The following is a 10501-nucleotide window of genomic DNA, read 5'->3' on the forward strand; positions in this document are numbered from 1 at the left end:
AGATTAAGAAACACGACTTTACGAGGGCACATATGGATCACATGGTGAAGTTAGCCATGCTAGGCAGAGTTAACAATGAGACCGAATCATCTGACAACCCTGGCGTTTTCAGTAGATCTTGTTGCCTCGCTGTACAGCGTGTTGGAGGAGCACCTTAAGACAGCTACCGTTTTCAAAGGCAACTCAAAGACAAAACGAACATGTGCAAAACAAACTTTTGGACTGCAAGCTGTCAGTTCTTAAAGATTACATTCTGTAGGAAGTATAAAATGCAGAATATCTTGATATTCAGGCAAATGAGACATCTGACATTTCCACCCAGTTGGTGCTTGTTCTATGGTACATTAACAAGGAGAACAACAGCAGTGTTTATAGGCAGCTCTGAAGTGTTAAGATATGGTTATTTCCAGTGGTGGACAGTAACTTAAGTAGGCCTACTGTACTGAAGTACAAATTTGTATGTCTTTCTGTGTTTATGTTTACTGTTTATGTTTTTGTACGCTAATATAATATAATAATATAATATTGGCATTAAATCATTTTTGACTATTTCACAAAGCACTGGAGTTTGTGTTAAATTGTATTGGGATGGTTACTGACTGGATATGGCAAAGCCTCCCCTAAAATATCTTTAACCAGCCGCCACTGGTGTAGCAGTGGCCACGGGGTTTAGCTCCCTCATCGGCGTGTCTGCCTCTTGTACTCAAAGTCACTGGTTCGAGTCAGGCCTGTGAAGTATGTTCTCATGAGAAGTTGCATATGCACTTTTTAATTTTCTATCCAACTTCGTTTGTTGACTCCATCTTATGCATACATATATAACACAAGCCCCTGTGTTGAATAGCAGCACTCTGGTGCTTAGGAAGGCTGGATGGATTCTGGAAGCCATAAGGCAACTAGAAATTAGATTGTCTGGAAGAAAAACTAGTGAAACTGTTTCCACCGATTGAAACAAAGCTGTGCAATTTCCAAACCAAGTTTAATGATTACATGTTCAACTTCCAACAGACCATTGCAAATAAACTTCTGTCGTTCCGGCGTCGAGAGGAAGATGAGAGTTCATCGCTGAAAGTTTTTAAAGACAACCTCAGATCACCATTCAACATCGACAGCCTTAAGATGTGGATGGAATGTGAAGAAAGAGAGATCAGTGTCGTTAGGTCCTGCATGGATATTATTATAGCAGGAGCAAAGCCCCAAATAGTTGATGACGATGAGATGATGAGTGCGCTTCTTTAGTCAAACGTATGATTTTTGCTTTGTATTCACATAGGTGGTAGACCATGACCCTTACCTGAAGGTGTTAACTGATTACTTGAAATCACTTAAAATAACTGGAAATCCAAAGAAAAAGATTACTGATACGCCATAGACAACATACCAGAGATGATGAGGAAGCCCATGTCTTCTCCAAACTTGCCGAAGACATGAGCAACCGCACTGTCCAGTTCCTTGTAACGACTATAGAAAATGTGAAGCAAGATGGAGCAATTATCCACTATTAGCATGTGGGCATCCTGATGAATAATAACTTGGTGAACACATGCGTTCTTTGGAGACTATATCTAGCAAAAGAGATTTACTCTGGTCAGTCAGCTTCTTCAATATTTATTATATTTCTTTTTACCTTTTGCCCTTTTATGTTAGATGCTATATTCAGTCTATCTCTCTGCTGTCTACTGCCTTAGAGTGCTCAGTCTAACCGCCCTGCAATAAATCCTACCTTTATAAAAAGGTATTCATTTTTACTTTTAATGAAACTTTCTTTGTGACCCCTTGATTCAGCTTTTTGATTATTTTGGAGGCTGTAGTTTGCAGTGCGATTTAAATGTATTGCATTACATCAACTGACTCATCGTAATTTTTTTTTCATGCATTTGTGTTTTGAAATGCTGATAAACCGTAGTATTTTTTAGCATTTCTTTCTTACCGTGCGATTACTGTAATCCAGTGGTTATCAAAGGGGGTCTCCAGCACAAAATAGCAACACTTTATTTACATTATAATTCTATCTATAAGTCACACAATGACAGAATGTATCACTACTTTGGTCATGGGTTTAAGACCCTTTCTGTAACCAAAACATCTAAAAGCAAAAATCCTATCAGATGGGCGTTCCTGGGACAATATCTTATTTTTATGTCAGTTTAGGGATCCTCGGTGTGAAAAAGTTTGAGAACAGCTGCTGTTATCTATCAAAAGGTCATGTTCCCATGAGGTTTTTTTTAATAAGCAGAGCCGCAGTACTGTATATTAACAAACCATAAGCACTATGTTAAAACTATATATTATAAATGTGACAAAAAGAAGTGATGTAGTTCATTTCCAATGTGTCCTCTCCTGGCTTTAGACAACTGTACGACCTGCTGGAAGTTTTAAATAACAGAATTAAATTAAGCATGTTAAATAGTTCATCAAAATTTGGGGAAATGCTTGTATTTGCTTTCTTGCTGAGAGTTAGATTAAAATAATTATTAATGTAATTATACACAGTACTTTTTCACACAGTGACTTTCACTGACATTTATCAATTTATTCTCACCATGAATGAGGTGGTACAGATTCTAGTACAAATGATGAATAGCTTGAAAGCTTTGCATGATAGTGGCAGGACTAATCGTTTGACGGTTCTTCACATGGCAGTAGAAAAAGAAAGTCAGTTAATAACTGCCTTTAAGTGTGTTTTTAACAAGCCAGAAAAATGACGACATTTCAGCTGTGCTAACCTACCACCCAAAAAGTGGTTTAGATCTTAAAATGATCGGCAAGTTCTGACAGTAATGTGTTCAAGTACGATATTAATGTTGTTCAGGTCCTCCCAGGCTACAAAAATAAGAGCTAAATTGTAATAAACAGGAATTATTCTTGAAATGCCTACAGTGAGGGGGAAAAATTAAGACAGACAGCACAACAAGAGAAAATATTAATATGTGTATATATATATTTGCATATTAATAAGGTAAAATAGACCTTTTTCCCATGGTGCTTTCAAGTTTCCTTATACGGTATTATTAAGTCAAGGATGTTGACAAACATATTTGCTTTTAAATGGAATTATTAGAAATAATTAACTTTTATTAGCATATCTACTTGTGATTGACAAGCTTTTGAGACCTGCACTGCATACATAGTGATTAGCAGCACTGTCCATCACCCAAGTGTTTCTTGTTTATTTAGGAATTGTTCTTATTATTTTGTAGTTGTAGAGATGTTTTGCATGTGTTTAAGTGATAGCAGGATTCTAATTATTTTTGGGAAGCAGGAAAATAGTTCTTCTTTTTGAAAGACCCTTTGAACCTTTGTCTTTTCTTCTTAAATAAGCATCATGTTCCAGTCACGTCCACTTAAGTCATTACCCATGGTCCCCTAGATGTTCTGAAGAGTCACTGTTGAGAGTATTTTGTTGGATGTTGCAGGGGTAAAGCTGGTGTTTATAAATCTGAAACCCACCTGGTTGGAAGATGTGTTAACATCAGTGTCAGATTTCTTTTGTCAGTATGTTAACATAGAAATGGCGCTGTCTAAGTCTGTTTCAGCATCTACTGTAACACCTGTTAAATATGTTTGTTCTCTCATTGAGTAAAAAAAATCCATAAATTGGAGACCTGAGTTGAACACCGCGTGCTGCTTTCTTCTTCCCACCGACTGGTTCAGCCTTTTGTTACAGAGCAACAAAGGAGGTGGTAGATGAACCTTTATGGATCCCTCATGGAGAATTTTGTTCTTTGCAGCACAGCTGTATTTCTGAGGCTTGCTGCAATAAATTCACTGCAGTGTTTTCCCCCTGGGGGAATGTCTGGCATTTTGTGGCCACTCATTTGAGAGAAACTATAAAACTGCTCTGTAAACCTGGAAATATTTACAAACTCTGACAGGAAATAGAGAAGCATTTCTAACACTCTCAAAATACTGTATATATAAATATTGGTAACATATAATTTGACCTCACTTCATAGCTGTTACAACAAAAGAGCCAAGAAAAACTAACTCGCTAAAAGCAGAATTCATAACTCTGGATGTATGAGATACATGACTTTGAAAAAAAAAAAGATTTTAATCAGTTCAGTTATCTGTGGCAAAACTGAGGTAAAAACTAAGTTCTGCCAAAGTCTGGACAAGCAGTTATTGTGTTTCCCAAGCTTAAAATCAATAAATGTATGAAAGGTGTGTCCTAAAATATTAAATACTCACTTTGTCGCTTGCACATTTGGTAATACACATAATTTGCAGACACATGCATCTCCACAACCCAGAGCATCCTGATTTAAAATGCTCCTCAGCCCTGATCGTCACACAGCCTCTGGCACAAATCGGAAACTCATTTACACTTATCTCAAAGGAATGCTCTAGGTGCCTCTTGGTGAAGGGAAATGGCAACAAGTAAGAATGATAAAGATACACTGTACATTTTACTAGAAACATTATAATGATATCCAAAATAAATTAAGCATTTGCTAGTTCTAGGCAGTGTGAAGTGAAGCAAAACTGAGCATTGTAAAATAAAGATTGATGCCAAAACATCTCTATCACCCCCTGGTGGCTGGCAGCAGTATAGGTTGTAAACCCTGCCCCCCTACATGTGAGAGGACGGGACATGGGCCAAACTAAAAATTACACATCACACAAATGTCTGTGGATGTGTTTGTCCTTGCTGTGGCACATGAAATGCACTTAATGTTTTTATTTTTTGGTTATTAATCTAAATCTGATTTTGACATATTATTACAATATCTGATAAGTTAGGGAAGACCGGGGGTGGTTGTAACAGCACAATATTCTACAAGAAGGGTTGACCAGAGAGATTTACAAGTAAGAAAGTAATTTTTTAGACCAAGTTTAGTACTGACACTGCTGAAGTTGAACCACAGCTAGCTCACCGATGGCTGACAAGGGTGAGGATTGTTGTAACTTCCTTTAAAAAGTGTTCCACGTGAGGTCCTAAGCATCTGACAGGTACAGGTTAGGGTAGTTATAGGCAAATTGTGACATTATCAATTTAAATTACATTTTTTATTGTATTATTAGCAGTATTAACAGTTTCTACAGCTAAAAATTCATTCCTGACTGGGGAGATCTTAACACAAGATCCACTTCTGAAAGTAACATCATTACATAACGTAGGTGTAAAAAGGTTAATATACTTTGTGTATTGTTTGATTGACACTGTTAGTTTATTTGGTGTGAAATTAACCAGTACTGTGTAGGCAAATAAAAATATGTCACTTTTAAACTCACCACTTGTCAAACTGGTGATCCATCAAAGTGTCACACCATTCCTAAAAAAAACCTACCGTGTCAAGGGTGTTCCCTCTTTCCCACACTTACACTCTCCTCACGAAAAACACACACCTCCAGCTCATCACATTTGAAAACCAGCCTAGCATTTTGTTTTTATTTTGCATGTGTTTAGTAAAATCATTTAATTTTCTCAGCAAGCTTGGAGGATATTTCAGAGGTTTGTGTAAATAGTTTTGCATGTCTGTTGTGACTTGAGGTTATTTCTGTTCATGTTTCTGACAGATATAATGTTTCTAAATACACATGCTTCTTCTGCGTGGCTCAGTCCTTACTAACTACTTACTTACTCTCATCTTACAGATATTGTGTACGTGACTAGTTTAGATTTGCTTTAATCTATTTAAATCTGTTAAAAATAATAAATAACATATAATCAAGATAAGGTTTAACTTAAAATGTCTTCTCAAATACAATTTAGACATCAAATGTAAGGACCGGCCTGCCGTGACGTCTGTCAAGTGTTGTTTATTTTCTGCCTTTGGGTGAATGTGGCGGGATTGATTTTTATTTTAACCTTCCTTTGGTGGTGTGTTTTGGTTTTTGTCTGTCTGTCTGTGTCCCTCTCTCTCTCTCTCTCTCTCTCTCTCTCTCTCTCCCTCCCTCCCTTTCAGTCGGTGGCTGTAGGCGTTACCTATGGCGCTCATGGTTTGGCGCCTTTTCCTCACCTGCCTGCAATCAGCATCCACACACCTGACTGTCATGTAGCCCAATCAGCATCCCTTCAAAAGCCCAGGCCACTACCTTTTCCTGCTAGATTGTTGCACCATATTTAGGATGTCTAGCATAGCATACCAGCTTACTTGTTTGCTTGTGACCAGTACCTCTGCTTGTTTGTCTACCTGTCTTTGTAACATCTGTTATTCTTTGTCATCAGACATCTTCAATTGGACTTCTGCCTCTGCCAGCCAACTCATTCTGTTACAAATCTCCCTGGATCTCTTTTCTGAACTTCCGCCTCACTCACCTGCCAGTCAGACACTCCTACACAAAAAACACACACCTAAGACTCACATTTAAAAACCAGTCTAGCATTTTGTTTTCATTTTGCATGTCTTTAGTAAAATCTGTTAATCTTCTCACCAAGCTTAGATATTTCAGAGGTTTGGATAGAAAGCTTTGTCTGTTATGACCTGAGGTTAAATATGTTCATATTTGTGAGTTTGAAAATACATTTACACCTATTGTGCTTTTACTTTGTGGGTCTCAGCTTTTTAGCTGCTCAGTCCTTTCTAAATGTATTGCATATTACAGTTATCGTTTATGTGCCGACTAGTTTGGGCTTGGGACTACATTAATATACACTACATTGATAAAAGCTTTAGGAAACCCCTCCGAATCATTGAATTCAGGTGTTCCAATCCCTTTCATGGCCACAGGTATATTAAATCAAGCACCTAGGCATGCAGACTGCTTCTACAACATTTGTGAAAGAATGGGTCGCTCTCAGGAGCTCAGTGAATTCAAGCGTGGTACTGTGAAAGGTTGTTTTCTGTGCAAAAAGTCCATTCATGAAATTTCCTCACTACTAAATATTCAATAAGTTTTTAACTAATAATTTTTTTGTTTTGCTGCATACATGTCCCACGATATTAACTGCATTGTGTTGGAGAGATTTGTGTAGTGGAGAGAGATCAGGTGCTGCGCGAATATGTGCGCTGCGCGCAGCTCTGCAGACATTTTTAATAGGATTAGTAAAAAAAAACATCGCAAATCAATACGTGGCGTTCAGCGTTGATGTTGAGGTGGGCCGCCACAAATGAATCAATGTTCAGCTGCACTGTCTGTGGCTTTGCTGTCCTCTCTGTCTACTCTTTCACGCGTGAAGAGTGCTGCGGCACCTTCCTCTTCACGGTCTCAGCGTCTGTGGCCCTGGTACTACTGCTACTACAGAACGAGTCGGTTACTTTTTCACATTTGCTTGCATTTCAGTTAAACTCTGATTTTCCATTTTCTGTTGTAGCTCGTTTTCCAGCTGTCAGAGTCACTGTGGTGTGTGAGTGAGATGGATGGGGCGGGGCTAAGGCTGCTTAATGCAACACTTGCCTGTAAGCTTAGAAGAAGATATGTATGTGACTAAACTAATAACTAATAATTGGCCAGAGCAGACATTCAAAAGCTTTGCATGTAAAATTCAGGCGTTGCAAAGTTACTAAAATGGAACACAGCTGTGAGAGAATTTTTGTGCACAGGACAAAATCTACAGGTTGCAGGTGAGAGGGAGATGAGAAAGGGGGGGGAGTTGGTTGGAGGGAGCATGCCACAGGATATAAATCAGCATCAAGGCATCACAGATCACCAGACTGGACGCTCCAGTTGGAAGTCAAGAAGACTCGCACACAACTCTGTTGATCTACACAACTTCACTAGGTGAGGACAAACTGGCTGGACAGCGAGAGATGCTACGACTTTTACTGAACAGTAGAATGTTTTACAAAGCAAAAACTATGAAATTACTGCTTTCAAATTTCAAAGATCAGAGGAATCGTGTGAACTTTGTGTGCAGGAGGATATTTGTGTCTTCCCCTGTGATAAACCTACAACACTAATAATTTGAGTGTTACGTCAACTCATGCTGTTGGATGTTCCCCACCAGGTCTGAGTCATGTCTTCAGATATCTTGGTGGTCGCTGCTTTGGGTCGACCATTTTTGGGGCACTGTATGATGCATAGCAAGATAAAATGATCCCAGGTAAATCTAGACTGACACTATATTTATTCTTATGAAGATATATCTGTCCCAGCTGATGCAATCCTTTAATTCAATAGCCAGAGAATAGATTTGAATTCTGCTGTAAGTTCTGTAAGATTTAGTTTGCTAGTGTTAGCAGCTAATTAGCTATACATCTTCACTAGTGAAGTATATAGTCATTACTATTAAAGAATTGTCCAAGAACTATATGTAAAGAAGAGCACAATTATATACTGCAGCAGAAGATTTTTTGTGTTTGGAACATTATTTTAATTTACAATGACAAGGAGAGAGGGGTTTAAAATTAGCTGTCTTTCCCTCAAACCATGACATCCTTGCATAAAAGTATGATACGTCTTTTGTCTAGGAACAAAGAAAAGTCAATTTCTTAAGCTTAGTCATGCTAACAGCTCTGTGAGACTGTAAATGTAAAGAAAATCAAACTGTTAGATAGATCATAGTATTTGAACCTGGATGAAAAGTTACCACAGTTCACACTGACTATGAATTTCATGCATTTTAATCCATCAACAGTTTTCAGATATTTCGCTCACAATCACAAATGTCAACCTACTGTTGGCACTAGAGGAAAAGTCAGAATGCATCATCCTCTGGGGACCATGCATGTACAACATTTTCAATTCATCCTATACCTGTTGATATATATATTATATATATTTCAGTCTAGACCAAAGTGGTAGACTGCCGCCATCCCTGAATCCACGCCGCTAACATGGCTAAAAAGGAAGTTCAGCAGCACTCTATCATATCTGGCAAACCAGTTCCTACTCAGGGCACCAAAGTCAGTTACCAGTCCAATACAGATTCCTTGCAGGGTGTCTGCAAACACAACTGCAACAAACCTGAGACACGGAGATTTACTTTTTAAGATACTCTTTCCCCAAACAATATTCATAAAGCATTGCTTTTTCTACTTTAACAGAAGGTTGATTGTTTTACTCACTTGTAGGTTTCACATTGTGGGACGATGAAGTTCTACAAGAGACCGCAATTAATTGTCCTTAGCCCAGCTGTGTATTTGAAATCAATGCATCTGATTCCATTAACGACAAGTCTTCTCTGCTGGATGTTGAAGCTTCTTTGAAAGCCAGTTTCCTGTGTGGACTGGTGGAAGTCGGATGATCTGCCAAGTATCTGAACGATACAAAGAAATCCAAGAATCTGAGCAGCGACGAACGTGTGGCTCGTGCCGCTAACAAATGTTTATTCTGAAGCACCTCAAGTGGTTGCTGATAGCAGCACTCTGATGCTTAGGAAAGCTGGAAGGTTTCTGGAAGCCATAAGGCAACTGGAAATTAGATGCAACGATTGTCTGAAAGACAGATTAAAACAAAGCTGTGCAATTTCCAAACCACATCTAATGATTACATGTTAAACTTGCAACAGACCATTGCAAAGAAACTTCTGTTGTTAGGTCCTGCATTGATATTATAGCAGGAGCAAAGCCCAAAACAGTTTCAGGTCAGACTGAGTTATACAGAAACCTTCTTGATTCAGAAGTACAACATGCTGTGTACTTTGTTTTCACCAATCTTGGAGACTATGACCCCTACCTGAAGGTGTTAACTGCCTTCATGGATCTACCTACATCGGTGCTAAATCCTCAGAAGCTCAATCCACCAGTACATGGCCACTAGTACACCTCAGCAACTTTGCCAAAGACTTGGACAACCGCTGTGTCCGTTTCCTTGTAGCGGCAAAAGAAAATTTGAACCAAAAAGGAGCAGGTGTGCACTACTACAGCGAGAGCATCCTAATCACTGATGATTTTAGAGGTCCTCGCACGCCTCCTGTCAAGACCATGCAAGACAGTAGAGAATTACTTTTGTGTAAGTCATCCTTTCTGTAAAATCAATGCAGGATTATTTATGAATATAGTAAATGTTCAGTGGTGACATGAACATAAATTTCAGTATGGATGGTAACCCTCATCTTGGACATCTAGCCATTACTCTTTCTGAGAGCAACAAAAGAGCAAAAGAGTCAGGAAGTCCGGAAAACGGCAGTTTTATCCATATCTGCCAGAGAGGAGTGTATCTGGACTGGCCTGCTGGCACTCTGTCCTTCTACATGGCCTCCTCTAACACAGCGAGTCACCTCCACACCTTCCGAACCAAATTCGATGAGACCGTTAACCCGGGCTTCTTGGTTGGGTTTCCAAAGCCGTCCCAAAGTGGTCAGATAAAATTGCTCTAAAATGTAGTCTGATACTAACTACAGACTCTTTGGCAGTGATTTTGGTTTCTCCTCAAGGGATTCTGTGTTTTACAGGACATTAAGACCACATTTTATGTTATTACGACAAGTATGTTAGGAAATAACCTTGAGTTTTACAAGGGGAGCTTTAGCACATTTTTGACACTGTATCAAAATACACTTTCATCTGACTGAGTAACTTGACATCTCACTGCTTTATTGTAATACAAATAATAATAAAAATCAGTATATTTAAAGCCTTTTTTGTAATAGTGGTAGGTCTCCATAGAAGAAAGA

General features: G+C 38.6%; 1 pseudogene; it reads left to right on the plus strand.

Annotated features, from left to right (window-relative positions):
- Window positions 1–8720: 8720 nt before the first annotated feature.
- Window positions 8721–10287, plus strand: LOC119916547 (annotated as a pseudogene).
- Window positions 10288–10501: the final 214 nt, after the last annotated feature.

The sequence above is a fragment of the Micropterus salmoides genome, unplaced genomic scaffold (assembly GCF_014851395.1).
Source record: "Micropterus salmoides isolate LMB-PRFRI ecotype aquatic unplaced genomic scaffold, ASM1485139v1 Ms_hic_scaffold_21, whole genome shotgun sequence".
Taxonomy (NCBI): Eukaryota; Metazoa; Chordata; class Actinopteri; order Centrarchiformes; family Centrarchidae; genus Micropterus; species Micropterus salmoides.